Source organism: Ambystoma mexicanum, chromosome 5q (genome assembly GCF_040938575.1).
Source record: "Ambystoma mexicanum isolate Mex_15411 chromosome 5q, UKY_AmexF1_1, whole genome shotgun sequence".
NCBI lineage: Eukaryota > Metazoa > Chordata > Amphibia > Caudata > Ambystomatidae > Ambystoma > Ambystoma mexicanum.
In genome coordinates this window covers 1132930981-1132945739 of record NC_090933.1, presented here as the reverse complement: position 1 = coordinate 1132945739, position 14759 = coordinate 1132930981, and positions in this window count along the sequence as shown.

Here is a 14759-nt window from a genome sequence, read left to right as displayed (position 1 = left end):
ACGGAAGACACTTCCCGTCCTGGGTCCTCCTGCCCTCCGGCCGATGCCTGCCCCTCCGATGTTGATGGCCCCGAGCCATTATGCCTCCCACGTTGACTCCGCTGCTGCCTCCGACGCCACTGCCTCTGCCAGCACGACGGCATCCAGGCTGATGGAATCCACCGACGCCGTCGTGCACGTGCCCTGCCTGACGATGCCGGCACATCCTCCATCTGCTGGGGTACAGTTGCTGTGGTGTCCACCCCTGCTGGACCTCTGACTCCCGACTGTGGTAGGGATGGTATCCCCACCGAGCTGGCTGAATTGGTCAGGGCAGGTCCACAGGGGGACCTGGTGGCATCTGGGCCGGAAGACGGCAAGGAGAACGACTGGCGTATAGTCTCCACAGAGGAGGAGAGGGCCGCCAGATTGGCCGACACATGCAGGAAACCCCCGAACATGGACGATCCCAATTGGGCCACGTCGGCATGGTGCTCTTCGTGATGACGTGCGTGCTCCTCCTGGGAAGCACGCACGGCATCACGAATCACAGCCGTGCGCATCGCGACCCCAATCAGGACCTTCTCCATACGGCCAGGGGTCCCCTCGTCCACAGGTGGAGGGGAGTCAGATGACATGGACATCCCCTCTACCTGCGGACGGGCCTGGGACGGGGCATCCCTGCTGGTGCATGGTGGTGCACCCACAGGGTCAGGGACAGCGACATGCACAGGCCCCTCCACGGTGACCTGTGCTGCCTCCTGCCCCTGCCCCTGGACTGCACCACTTGCACCAGCAGGGATGCCCCCACCAGGCCCCATGTGCGCCTCAGTGGCGGCCTCCTCCTCCTCTGTGGAAACCACCAACCTGGATGGCTCCTCACCGTCTTCCGCCGTAGCAGGCCCCTGTGGGGGCTCACCCACCCCTTCCGCTGCAGCCGTGGGGGCATCCTCGCCGCCTTGCTCCACAGCGCCGTCTCCGCCCTCTTCTTCACTAGCCGCTGCGTAGAGGGAGACATAGAACACAAGCATCAGGGTACTGTACAATGGTCCCCTAGACAGGAAGCAATAGCAGATGAGTGCCACTGTCAAAGTACACTTCCATCATGTCCCTCCACAACACATGTGTCAGTCCAGGCAAAACACACACAGTGACAGTCATGGTGCATGCCATGGACATTTCCATACATGTCCAATGGACTCTCGAAACATACAATGTAATGGAACTCACATGCATCATGGGTCATGCCTATAACATGCACACACTTCACCTCAGTCACATCCATCTGGCCCCGTACACCCCAATCACAGTGGATACAAGGATGACTAGGCTGCATCAGTGAATATGTACATTGTCACAGACATGTGTCATGCATCCATGGCATCCACAAGTCACAGACACGCAGGTCAGGCACACAGACATGGACACCATATATGCACCTGGCATCAGCACCCATCCCTCACCCCCACCCATGTCCAGGAACAGAGACTGCCATGCTCTCATGTGTACAATCTGCATAGGGCTCCCCATGTCGCATTTAAACACATGCAACAACCATGCGGTTCACACATTACTGGTCGCACATGCATTACCATGATGTCCCTGCACACATACATGCGTACATGGCCTATGTCACACATACAGGCAAGTATCAGACAACCAGCACACTGCAACATGCCCTGTCTCACACAGCAATGCTTGGCCACTTACCGCTCAACTCCAGACGGGTCTCCCTCTCAAGAACCTGGGCGTGGAGCGCTGGGTGTACGCGTTCCAGGACCCCCATCTGGATGGAACTCATGCGGCCCCGGCCCCCCTCCACGAGGCGCCGGGCCTTCATGAGGGTCGTGGACCTCATGTCTTCCCAGCGCTTCTTGACCTTCTGGATGGTGCGGGTTGCCACCCCCTCCGCATTGATGGCAACCACACAGTCGGCCCAGATCCTCTCCCGTCCTTCCTTGTTGGTGCGGGACGATCCGAAGAGGGCATCATACTGCCCCAGGACTTGCTCCACCAGGACACCAACTTCGGTGGCAGTGAAGCTGGTGCCCCTCTGCCCCTCTGGCCGGGGGTTGCCACTGGTGCCAGATGTGGATGTGCCCGACATGGCAACCCCAGGGGCAGGAGTGGGTGGGCAACTGGGTCCTGGGGCTGGGCTGTGGAGCGATGTTATCTGAGTCGGGAGTCTTCTGTTCCAGCAGGGGTGGACACAGCAACTGGACCCCTGCAGATGGCTGATGTGCAGGCACCAAATGGCAGGGCACAGTGGCAGCAGGCAGGCAGGCAGGCAGGCAGCAGCAGATGGCACGTGGGAGGCTGCTCGGGGCACTGGGGGGCAGTAATTCGGCCTTCTGGGCAGGAGCGTGGTCTTCCGTGTGTTTTCGCATGGCCAGCTTGATACGGAGTGATTTGGCACGTGAAAATCCTGCACGTCAGCGTGAAAATCGAGGAAAGGCCCTTAGCGCGTAAGCGCGTCAGCACGCGTACGCGATTTCATTGGACCAAAGGCCCTTACAGCGTAAGCGCATCTGTGACGTTTTGCGCACGGGCGTTGCCCTGGCAGGGCTTGGAGATCCCGCGTGCCTTTACACTGTTCTGTACGTGCTTTTCGTGCGGTGCGTGTGTTTTCCATCCGTTGGGGTTCGCACGCTATTACTTCACAGCGGGTGTTGGCTACGCGTTCTTCTACACGCAAGGCAGACGGTGAGTGGTACCCCTGAAATACACGTAGCCCGCTCCCCCAGGCCCGATCGCGTGAAAAAGTTCACGCGAACCCCTGAAATACACGTAACCCGCTCCCCCAGGCCCGATCGCGTGAAAAACTTCACGCGAACCCCTGATATACACGTAGCCCGCTCCCCCAGGCCCGATCGCGTGACAGACTTCACGCGAACCCCTGATATACACGTAACCCGCTCCCCCAGGCCCGATCGCGTGAGAAATTTCATGTGAACCCCTGATATACACGTAGCCCGCTCCCCCAGGCCCGATCGCGTGAGAAACTTCACGCGAACCCCTGAAATACACGTAACCCGCTCCCCCAGGCCCGATCGCGTGAAAAACTTCATGCGAACCCCTGATATACACGTAGCCCGCTCCCCCAGGCCCGATCGCGTGAAAAAGTTCACGCGAACCCCTGAAATACACGTAGCCCGATCCCCCAGGCCCGATCGCGTGAAAAAGTTCACGCAAACCCCTGAAATACACGTAGCCCACTCGCACAGGCCCAATTGCTGTATGTTGCCACTTTTGTAATGCGCAGGGACGCTACCGCCTGCCTTCGTGTGGCGGACGTGTTTCGGCTTGTGCGTATCTTTGGCTGTGCGTGGCTTTGCCCTATTCGATTCCATGAATACGTGTGGTTCGAGTGCGTGTGGGTGTTCCGTCTGCTTCCCTGCAGTACATCCCCAGTTACGCCCTTATTTTCACACGTTGTTCCCCATTCCGCGCGTTACGCCCCGTGTCCCGCCCACTTTCTGGTGTATGCGCCGAGGTTGTGCGCTTTTACTGTGCGCGTTGCGCACGCCTTTCGGGATGTTGCAGTGACTTGTGCGCCATGCACGGGTTTGGCGCACATCCCGGGGTGTACACGCGCAGGGACTTCTTGCGCCTGCTTGCGCCTGCTTGCGCGTAGATTTTCGGCGCACGTTTGTTCCATGAATTGGCCCCTATATATGTGGGAAATGGTTCCAGAGATAATCTCCCAGGTCATCCATAAAATGGGTATCTCCTAACAGAGACTCTAGGGAAGAATCATTTAAAAGTATTGTCGTGGAACACGAGAGGGTATAATTCCTTCTCTCAAGAACCGAGGAAATCTCAAATCTTTAAATCAGCAGACTTAATTTTATTCCAAGAGACTTAGTTAACCTGTCCGGTGGAGTTTGATGCTTTTTCTATCTTTCAGCAGCTGGCTCGGGTTTCAGAGGAGGGTGGACCAAGGGGGGGTTTAATGGTGGCATGTAGTAATGACATTTTTGACTCATCAAAGACTATATTGGATACTAGTGAAGGTATTCTAATGGTGCGAGTAACAAAAAGAGGGGCCAGCAGGGAAAAAGGTTGGATTATTATCAATGCTTATTGGAACTCTAAAATCATCTCTCTTTATGATTTTTTGCTTAGTCTGTCTAATGGTTTAGTAGAATTCTTACAGCAGTTCCCCCTAGATGATTTTATCCTTGCAGGTGATCTGAACTCTCAATGTATTACAACGATTGACCCCAGTTCAGGAAGATCTCGTCAAAACACTAGTAATGGTAAAACTTGGGCAGATTTCATGACAGATTGGGGTCTGCAAATGTTTAATGGTAACATCAGGGGTGATATCCCAAATGCACCCTCTTGGCGAAGAGGGGACGCCTTTTCAACAATTGATTACCTTTTTACCCCGAAAAGCATTTTTGACACGTGTTTCAACTTTCATTTAGGGGAGGGTAACAATGATGATCATGTAAAGTTAAGTGCAAGTCTTCGGCTAGATGCTGATCCCGATGCAGTGTTCTATGACCAAGTGCTATCTATGAATGGAGCGGGTAATGATCTAAGAAGATTTCAAAGGGGGGGCAAAGTGTTAAACTGTGAATTGAGGATTTTGACGCAGCAGCTCTCTGACCACTAATTATCAATCTTTTGTAACCCATCTGATTTCTCTTTCTTCTTATCTAATGTGGCTCCAAAAGAATCAAACATCCAGAAATCACATAGGATTGTCAAGCATTCTTTTAATGTTGATATAATGGTTAAAATGAAACAACTCAGAATTGAAAGAGGTTGGCTAAAGAGACACTGTCAAGACACGGAATGTCTCAAGGAGGGTCTGAGAGAGCTGAATAATTTTTATAGAAATTGGGTTAGAGCTCATAGGGGTTTTATCTTTCAGCAAGATGGGGAAAAAATGCTAGCTGCCCTATCCCGGGGAAACTCAAGAATCTTCTGGGCTTTGGTCGGAATGAATGGAATAAGTTGTGCGCAAAAGCAGGATGTGGTTATTCAAGAACAGGTGTGGTGTGATCATTTTGCAGGGGTTTATGATTGCCCGGATACAAGTTCTAGGGAGAGAATAAAACCAGGTAATTGGTTCCTGGACTTTTCGGCCGCAGATCTAGAAATGCTGATATGGAAATCTTCGGCATCGAGAGCTGCGGGGCTGAATGGCCTGAGTAACTACATTTTGAAAATGGATCCACCTTTGTGGGCAAGGGTCTTAAAAAATTGTTCAATAATATAATCCTGTGGAAGACCTTTCCTGAATCTTGGAAAAACTCTATAGTTATTCCTATTTACAAAAAGGGGGACCGACTGCTAGCAGCCAACTATCGCCCAATTTCCCTTTTGGTTGCTGACGGCAACATTTTTGCTCATCTCATCCTAGGGGAAGTGGAAGCTTGGGCCACAACAACAGGTATTATACCAAGGCAGCAATCAAGCTTTAGAAAGGGCCTTTCAACCTCACTTAATGGGTTGGTTCTGACTTGTTTGACAGCGTCGTCCCTCCTAAAAGTAGGTCCACCACTGTATGGGGCATGGTTGGACCTCTCACAAGCTTTTGATACTATTGATAGGAATCTGTTATGGAAAAAACTAGACTCCTGGGGTATTCCTCCTAATCTACTAGCTATCCTGATAGAACTCCATTCAAATAACCTTATGCAGGTAAGATTAACTAGAGAGGTCCGCCAGGCATGCCTATTAGCTCCTTTTCGGTTTATCCTGTTTATGGCTGACCTAGCAGGGTGTATGAAAGATATAGGACTAATTTCCCCCGTAATCGGAAATTCAAGAATTAATTGGCTGGCGTATGCAGATGACGTTGTAGTCCTGGATCACTCTCAGGTAGGGCTGCACCGTCTTCTGTCTGCCATAGAAAATTATGCACGAAATAATAGTCTCATCATTAATCCTCTAAAATCTAAGATTCTAAGGTTTAAGCAACCACGGAGGGTGGTGAAGCACTATGTTTGGAGCCTGGACCAATTACCGATTGAGGTGGTTAAGGAATTAACATACTTGGGTGCAACAATAAGCTCCTTTCCAACAAAATGCGATCTTCTTCGATCTATTGAACTAAAAATAGTAAAATTGGGAGCGCAAATGAAAAAAATCAAGATTCAATTCTGTAAATTCTCTATACTTCCTCTAGTGAGATTTTATATAGGCAAGGTTGTTCCTATAGTTCTTTTTGGTTTAGAATATAATTACTTAGCTCCGGCTATTGAATGGGACACAATTGAAGCTAAACTGTGGAAAGGCACACTGGGGTTACTGGACTCTGTCCCAATAGTCGCCCTTAGATATGAATTAGGTCTTGCTTCACTTAGATCATGGCTTCAATGGAAATGGCTAAACCTATATAGAGTGGTCTTAGAATGTCCTAAAAACTCCCTATTTGAGGAAGTAGCGCAAGATCTGAAACTGGGTAAAAATGGCTTCCTGAATAAATTCCAAAAAGATGCTCAGAAATATTAGTGAAAGCTGGTTGTGATGTTGAGCTTCTGCTGGGAAATCCGGATAGGGTGAAGGATAAGGTGAAACAGCGGGACTGTATTGATACCATACAGCGTATGAGGAGGGCTAAGAGATCCGCCTCATTTGCAGTGATTGATAAACGTTTATCAATGCTCCCCGTCTAAAAAAATCTCCAGATCCGCGGCAGGGTTTAGCTATCTTTAGATTTCGTCTAAATCTTCTCCCAACCCTTGAGATTCAGGCTACAAGGGATAGTGAAGGGAAAATACTACCGAGTTGTGATAAATGTGATAATACCATTAATCAGACATCTAAACATTTACTATCAGATTGTCCAGGTACTTGGAGTATGAGCGTTAGAAGATTTGGTAGGTTTGTCCATCATCCGTTATGGTTAAATACCACTGATTTTTGGGGGAGACTATCTTCTTGTCATGAGTCTGCTCTCTCAATGGAACTGGTTAGAGCTTTGAGGGAACTTAATCTGATTAAGGTTTGAGGGGAAAGGAGGAGAGAACTATGTGAAGGGTTATTGGATGCCACAGGGGGACGGAATAGTTTTTTCAACTTTTTAGTCTTTGTCTGTTGTTGTGCTCCAAGGAGTGATCTACCTAAATGTATAGGCCGATTCATGGAATTAATGTGCGCAGAAAATTCCCACGCAAACGTATGAAAGCAGTGAGAATCGCAGCGCAAGTGCGAAAATCGCAGCGAAACCCGCACACAGCGATTCATGGAAGTATGTGCGCATGTCAATCCCTGGATGTGCGCTAAAATCCTGCGTGACGCACGCTGGTGCACACGTCTCCAAACAGCATGCGCTATGCGCACAGCGAAAGCACACATAGCGCAGCGCACGCAACTAAAGTAGGCGGAACAGGGGGCGTAACACGCAGAATGGAGAACAACGCGTGAAAATGTGGGCGTCACAGGGGAAGTACAGGAGCCAAATGCGCAGAATGCCCACACGCGCGTCTACAACAGGTATTCATGGAATCGAACGGGGCCAATGCGTGCGCCAAAAAAGACACTCTAACCTGGAAACACGTACGCCAGCAGGAAGCAGGCGTACCTGGACCTGCGCCGCATAAAAGTGCGCGCAAACAAGCTCAGACACCAAGATGAATATACCGTTCCTCGCAGCAGTGGTCATGGGATACCGCAGGAGGAGGAGGAGGATAGTCAGGCCCAGAATTTTTACACCCAGAACCAGCCTTTTTGGGATGCCTGATGACCAGGGTGTTAGTCTTAGCAGTGCAGGGTGGTGGTGCGAGTTATGGGTGCTTAGCTTACCATAGTTGCCGAATTTCAGGGGTTTTTCGGTTTTACTTGGAACCATAACATCCCTTTAACAGTTTTTCACTGAATTTCATAGGTTTTTAGTAGAGAAACTTAACCATAATGTCCCTTTAACAGCGTTTTTTTTACTGAATATTTATATATAAATATATATATATGTAAGTGCTGCAGTGCCTAAGATGTATTTAAAGCCTGTCTTGTGCTTTCTCCATTTCCTGTTTTCAGCATTTTGTCACCATTATCCAGTTTAATGTATTAACTGCTATATCAGGGCAATGGGACTGCTTAGCTGCAACCACCCATAGGCCTTTTCTACGGCGTTTTGGCAAAGCTCTTTAGACATTTTACAATCTTCAAGGTTCATTTCAATCTCAGCGCTGGACGGCTCTTTTGTCTTGCATCGCAGTGTTTCCTAACAGCCCTGTCTTTTCATTGTCATTGTGTCTCTCTAACAGGAAGTCACGTGTCCCAGCCGCAGTCGCACACCACGGAGTACACCAAGCCCTCACCTCCCGCATACACACATTCAAGTGAGTTTCGAGCTACAGATTGTGAGCTGTTTTGGATCAGTCGCTAATGTAGCATGTAGCAAATGATTATTAACAGTGCAATTGTATGTGACATGTTGTTAACATGTCATGATGATGTTCAAGGGGCAAGGGTCTATAGAGTTGCATACATTTGGCAAAAGTATCCGGGATGCAATATTAGCTGCAGGAGATGTTTTGGAAGGGAGCATTAACCTGACAAAATGGAATGTGAATGAACTGGGCGGGGGGTGGTCGTGGGGGGGGGGGGGGGGACTGCACACTGCGCTGAAACTTGTTCAGGGTATCCGTATAAATGATCGAATTAAAAAAACGAAGAAGAAAGGACCGAATTTTTTACCTGTTTTTTCGACATTTTTGGCATTTTTTAATAAAATATAGGTGTGGGGTGGGGCAAGGGGATTGGTTAAGGTAGGAGGGAGGGGGGAGGAAGGGCCCCCCCTGCATTATTAGAGTTCGGTCATTTCTCCTTTCGAATTTTTGAATTCGATCATTTCATGGTAAACCATTATGTGCCAGGGATTAAGGGTAAAGAGGACCCCCATTGTTGTCCTCGACATAATTAACTATTTGCAAAGTCCCCTGCACGGCTGCTGCTTTATTCACATTGTTGTCTATGGTAAATGTGGTTCCATGATATCTTAGATACTGCTATACATATATATATATATATATATATATATATATATATATATATATATATATATATATATATATATATATATATATATATATATATATATATATGTGTGTGTGTGTGTGTGTTGGCTACAGCACGCATTGCTGACTGACGCAATCCCATACGTTGTTGGAAGCGTGCTGTGCAATCTGGCCCATCAATCGTTCCTCACTCAGCACTGATATCCCGGGATCTCATTAGTGTGTGTAGGAATGTGTTCCGCTCAAAGCCGGTGCAGTTCTCTTTGCTCCACGTCCTTTATTCTGAGTATCAAGTGCTCTTTGTGCGGAGGAAGGCAGCCCAGGAATCCTCAGAAGTTTGACCCCTCACATGCCTTGTGTTGCCCTGCCGTGACTACTCCTTATTAAGGCGGCGGCGGCGATATCATCAAGCGCAGGCAGCACAAAGCAGGTACGCGCTCCTGTGTGTTTTATGTTATGTGTTCTGCTTTCAAGGGGATCTCGGGTCCTCTGGTTCCAGTGTGTCTTAATATGGGGGATGCCGGATTCTTTATCCAGGGCAGGTGCCTGGGGCATTTAGGGCATATTATTCTAGTCTTATGAAGACCATTTTCATGTTTTTTCTTTCTTCCAATCCATTCCATTGACCCTACATTTGTAACACTGGCTACATGACACATGCTTTCAGATCAAACGTGCTCTTTTCATAAGTTTTTTTCTTCCATAAATATACAGGGAAAATTCATAAAGAAGTCATACTGGACACCTCTGCCTTACACCTGGAGAGGGCTAGTCTTTTAACAAAAAAATGACACTAAGTAACTCTGATTTACACTTGGAGAGATGTAGTCTATTCACAAAGGAAGTTAGACTGAGTAATTCTGACTAACACCTGAGAGTGCTATGCTATTCACAAAAGAGGTTACACTGAGTAATTCTGACTAACACCTGGAGAGGGCTATGCTATTCACAAAAGAGGTTACATTGAGTAATTCTGACTAACACCTGCAGAGGGTTATGCTATTCACAAAAGAAGAAACACTGAGTAATTGTCACTAACACCTGCAGAGGGCTATGCTATTCACAAAATAAGTAACAGTGAGTACTATTCTGATTAACACTGGAGAGGGCTATGCTATTCACAAAAGAAGTTACACCAAGTAATTCTGACTAGCACCTGGAGAGGGCTATGCTATTCACAAAATAAGTAACAGTGAGTACTATTCTGATTAACAACTGGAGAGGGTTATGCTATTCACAAAAGAAGAAACACTGAGTAATTCTGACTAGCACATGGAGAGGTCTATGCTATTCACATAAGAAGAAACACTGAGTAATTCTCGGATACACTTGGAGAGGTCCATGCTTTTCACAAAAGATGTAACACTGAGTAATTCTGACTAACACCTGGAGGGGGCTATGCTATTCACAAAAGTAACACTGAGTAATTCTGATTAACACCTGCAGAGGGCTGTGTTATTCTCAAAAGAAGTTACACTGAGTAAGTGTTATTAATACCTGAAGAGGGCTATGCTTTTCACAAAGGAAGTAGTACTGAGTAATTCTGACTAACACCTGTAGAGGGCTATGCTTTTCACAAAAGATGAAACACTGAGTAACTGTGTAATTCTGACTTACACCTGGATATGGCAATGCTCTTCAAAAAAGTAACACTGAATAACTGTGACTTATACTTGGAGAGGGCTATGCTATTCACAAACGAAGTAGCACTGAATAATTCTAACTAACGCCTGGAGAGGGCTATGCTATTCCATAAAATAAGTTACTTTGTGTAATTCTGACTTGCACCTGGAGAGGGCAATGCTATTCACAAAAGAAGTTGCACTGAGTAATTCTGACTTACACCTGGAGTTGCCTATGCTATCACAAAACAACAGACACTTGCCCTCATTACAGTTTTGCCGGTATCCCGCCGGAGTTACCAGCGGGATACCAGCAAAACTGCCTTACTTTTTCTGCCACCCGATATTACGGGCAGAGGAGATGCCAGTAAGTTCCCATTCCATGGAGTCGTATAGGACTCCATGGGCTGGGATTGCTGGGTTACCGGAACCCGTAGTACCAGTGCTGGTGATTCTGGCATTTCTTTACCAGTAGAGGCCTGATCAGCCCCCACCGGCAAACTCGGGTTTTCCCTGGTCTGGTAATAATGCCAGTGCTGGTATTACTGTCACTTTCTACTGCATTTTAACTGCCCCACTTAGTAACTTTGACTTGGCAGATGGGGAGCAGGTGTAAGTGCGTCTAGGTCACCTGGCCTAAGCCCCGCCCACCTGGTGCCTGCCTGGTTGCTGCTCATTTTCCCCACTTAGCAAGCCCCGCCCACCTGGTGCCTTCCTGGTTGCTGCACTTTTTCCCTACTTAAGAGCCCTCCAGTCTCTCTTCCTTTGCAGATGGGGAGCAGATGCAAGTGGGTCTAGGTCACCTGGCCTAAGCCCCTCCAACCTGGCGCCTTCCTGGTTGCTGCTCTTTTTCCCCACTTAGCAAGCCCCGCCCACCTGGTGCCTTGCTGGTTGCCGCTCTTTTTCCCCACTTAGCAAACCCCGCCCACCTGGTGCCTTCCTGGTTGCTGCTCTTTTTCCCTACTTAAGGAGCCCTCCACCCTCTCTTCCTTTGCAGATGGGGAGCAGGTGCAAGTGGGTCTAGGTCACATGACCTAAGCCCCACCCACCTTCTTAGGCCCGCCTCTTCCTTCCTTCTCTTAACTCTTAGATCAAAGGTGTCTCTCGCCCGGGTGCCCGAAGAGAAGGGCAGACAAAGAAAAGGGCAATTCCTGTTTGGACCTGCTCAGACCAGGAGGATCCAGGGCCCGAGCCCCTGCCCAGACAGCGGGTAAGCATGCTGTGATGTGTGTCGTTCCCGTGCCCCCCCACCCCTCTTCTTGTTTGCTTGTGTTTCCTGCCTTGGCTTACTCCTCTCTATCCTGCTTTCCCATCCCTCTTAGCCCTTTCCCTCTGCCCCCCCTACACCATACCACTGCAGGACTTTTGTCTTGACACTATTGCTCTCCCATCACGTGTTGCTGCAAATGCTTGGTTTGAATGTGTGGATTCTTTTGACTCGTGTATCATTCTGTGTTATTTTGATCCGGAATCCTGTCTTGCATTTGCTGATCCTTGCAACATTATGTGTTATCACTGACTCTGCAGCTGCATCAGTCTCTCCCCACTTGCCTCTCCACTCTTTCTCACTGCTCACTCTGTTCTCTCCTCTTCTGCCCTTCTTCCTTTTCCCTCTCTCCTCTCCCCTTTCCCTTCTTTACTCTATGCACTAACTATATCAGAATTTTCCTCAGACATAGTATGATAGCTACATTGTTTGTCTCCCACCCACTCTCGTTTCTCTTCCTTCTCCTTCCTCTCCAGCACTATCTGAAATGTTGTCAGGCCTAGCACGATAGTCGCTTGTTTTGTTCCTCTCATTCCTTCTCCTCTCCCTCACACACTCCTCTTGTAATCCATCGGCTCTATCAGAAATATTGTCAGGCCTAGTACGTTAGACGCCTGACTGTTCCCTTTCCTTTCCCACCCACCTCCTCCCTGCCTTATCTGTGTTTTAGCTCCTGCACTATCTGAAATGTCGCCAGGCCATGTACGATAGTGAACATTCTTACATGGCATTGAATAATAAGAATGTGAAATTTACTGTTTGTATTTTTCCTGTGTTCCCTCCCTTGCCTTGAAGCGCTTTGAAACACATTGTGTATAAGCTCTATACAAATAAACTATCATATCATATTATACATCTGGATAAGGCTATGCTATTCACAAAAAAATTTACACTGAGCTACCATGACTTACAACTGGTGCACGCTATGCTGCTCACAAAAGAAGTTACAGTAAATAACTTTAAACTGATTTACTCTAAGTCAGATGTAAACTGAAGTTACTCAGTGCACCTTCTTTCCCAAATAGCATGGCCCTGTCCAGGTGTAAGTCAAGTGGAAGTCAAAGTTGCTCTATGTGACATCTTTTGTGGATTTCATAACCCTTCTGAGATGTAAGTAAGAGTTACACTGTGGACCCTTTTGTGAATTTGGCCCTCTCTGACAAGGCGGTTGAGCGGGGCACTCCTAGAGAACACCGAACTGCGTGGACCAAAGCAGAGTTCTTTCCTCCCCAAGGGTTTGAGCAAAACGATGATATATTGGAATGCCGAAAGGTTAATTCCAAGAGCTTCATCTCTATGCATGAACACTGGTGTTCTGGCTGTACTTGTTCGTGATGGCGATTCACACCATGGAAAGTGGCTGGGAGCTGTCTTCATTGCTTAAAGGAGTACAATGTGCTTGCCATGTTTTCATGATGAGAGGTGAAAGGTAGCAGCTCATGTGGTTGACCTCTGTCTCTAGAGTGAAAAGGGGTTTCTTTGTCGTGATGGGCCAGCAGGCCAAGACACCATGTTTCATGAAGGGACCACAATGTCGACAAATCCTAAGGGTACTGTCAAAGGAACACTACCCATGGGGAACAAATCTCCTTTTCTTTACGGATATGGGACATGTGCACTAGGGTTGTGCTTGACTGTAATTATGAAGACAGCAGAAACGTTGCAGGGGTCTCTACCCCAGTGTGATAGGGTTAGACATGCAGGTGTATTGTTGTACTGGATTTACTTTATAAAACATCATTCTTGTTCACATTTTGTTGTTGGGGTTTACTTGAGCTGCAGCTCAGATCTGTTTCTTAGGAGTAAAATTAGATAAATCCCAAGTGGCATGAATGCAGATTGAGAGTTGCTGTGATGAATTGCGGTCACATATACTAATTTATTCATTTATTTATCATTATTTATTTATCTAGAACCCCAAAGTTTAGAGCTAGGTTTAATTATGGTAGATGTTGTTCACCATGGCTGTGGACACATGATATATTAGTGCCCACCATAACCTGGGTTTTGTTTTGTCAGAGAAACGTACATAGGTCCTGTTGAAGCCCATACTGCAGTGGTGGTAGGCCAACCGCGTGCAGGGTCTTAGAGTTTGCACTTCTTGCCCACTGCATTGCCGCTCTCTGCCCCAACTTTCAGTGCTATGCGGATGACAGCTCATTTTCAGGCTACCTTCAGCCACCTCTTCGTCTTCTCTCATCTCTGACTGTCTGTCTGCTATCCAGGAGTGGTGTGCCGCCAATGATCTCTGCCTTAATGCCAGTAAGACTGAGATTTTCCTCATCGGCACACCCGCTCCCTCCTTTCCGGTCACTCTCTGGCCAGCCTCTCTTGGCCCTCCTCCTGCTCCCACCTGCGAGGATGAAAACATTGGGGTCATCTTCGACTCTACACTTTCCTTCTCTCCTCACATCTCTGAGTTCTCTAAGAAGTCACACTACAAGCTGCACCTCCTCAGAGGTATTCTTCCTTTCCTCTCCTTCCCCCAGAAGCTCACTGTCTGCAGAGCTCTGGTTCGCTCTAGGCTGGACTACTGCAACAGCCTCTTTCTAAATCAGCCTGCTTCTACTCTCCGCCCTCTGCAACTCATCCAGAACAGGACTGCGAGACTTGTCCTTGGCCTCAAGCCCAGGTATCGCATCTCTCCAGGACTGAAATCTCTGCACTGGCTCCCAGTGGCTGCGAGGATTAAGTTCAAAACCTGCCTCCAACTCCCTCAGGGTCAGTCGCTTCTCCAAGCATCGAGTTGGTGGTAGATCTCTTTCTTCGGCTGGGGCCTCCTTCTGGAACAGCCTCCTTCCCTCTCTGAAACTTGAGGAGAACCATCTCCAGTTCCGGAAGCACCTCAAAACCTTCCTCTTTGCTTCCGCTTTCTCTCCTCCTCTCCCCTGCTGAACTCCGGGCTGAAACTGCACT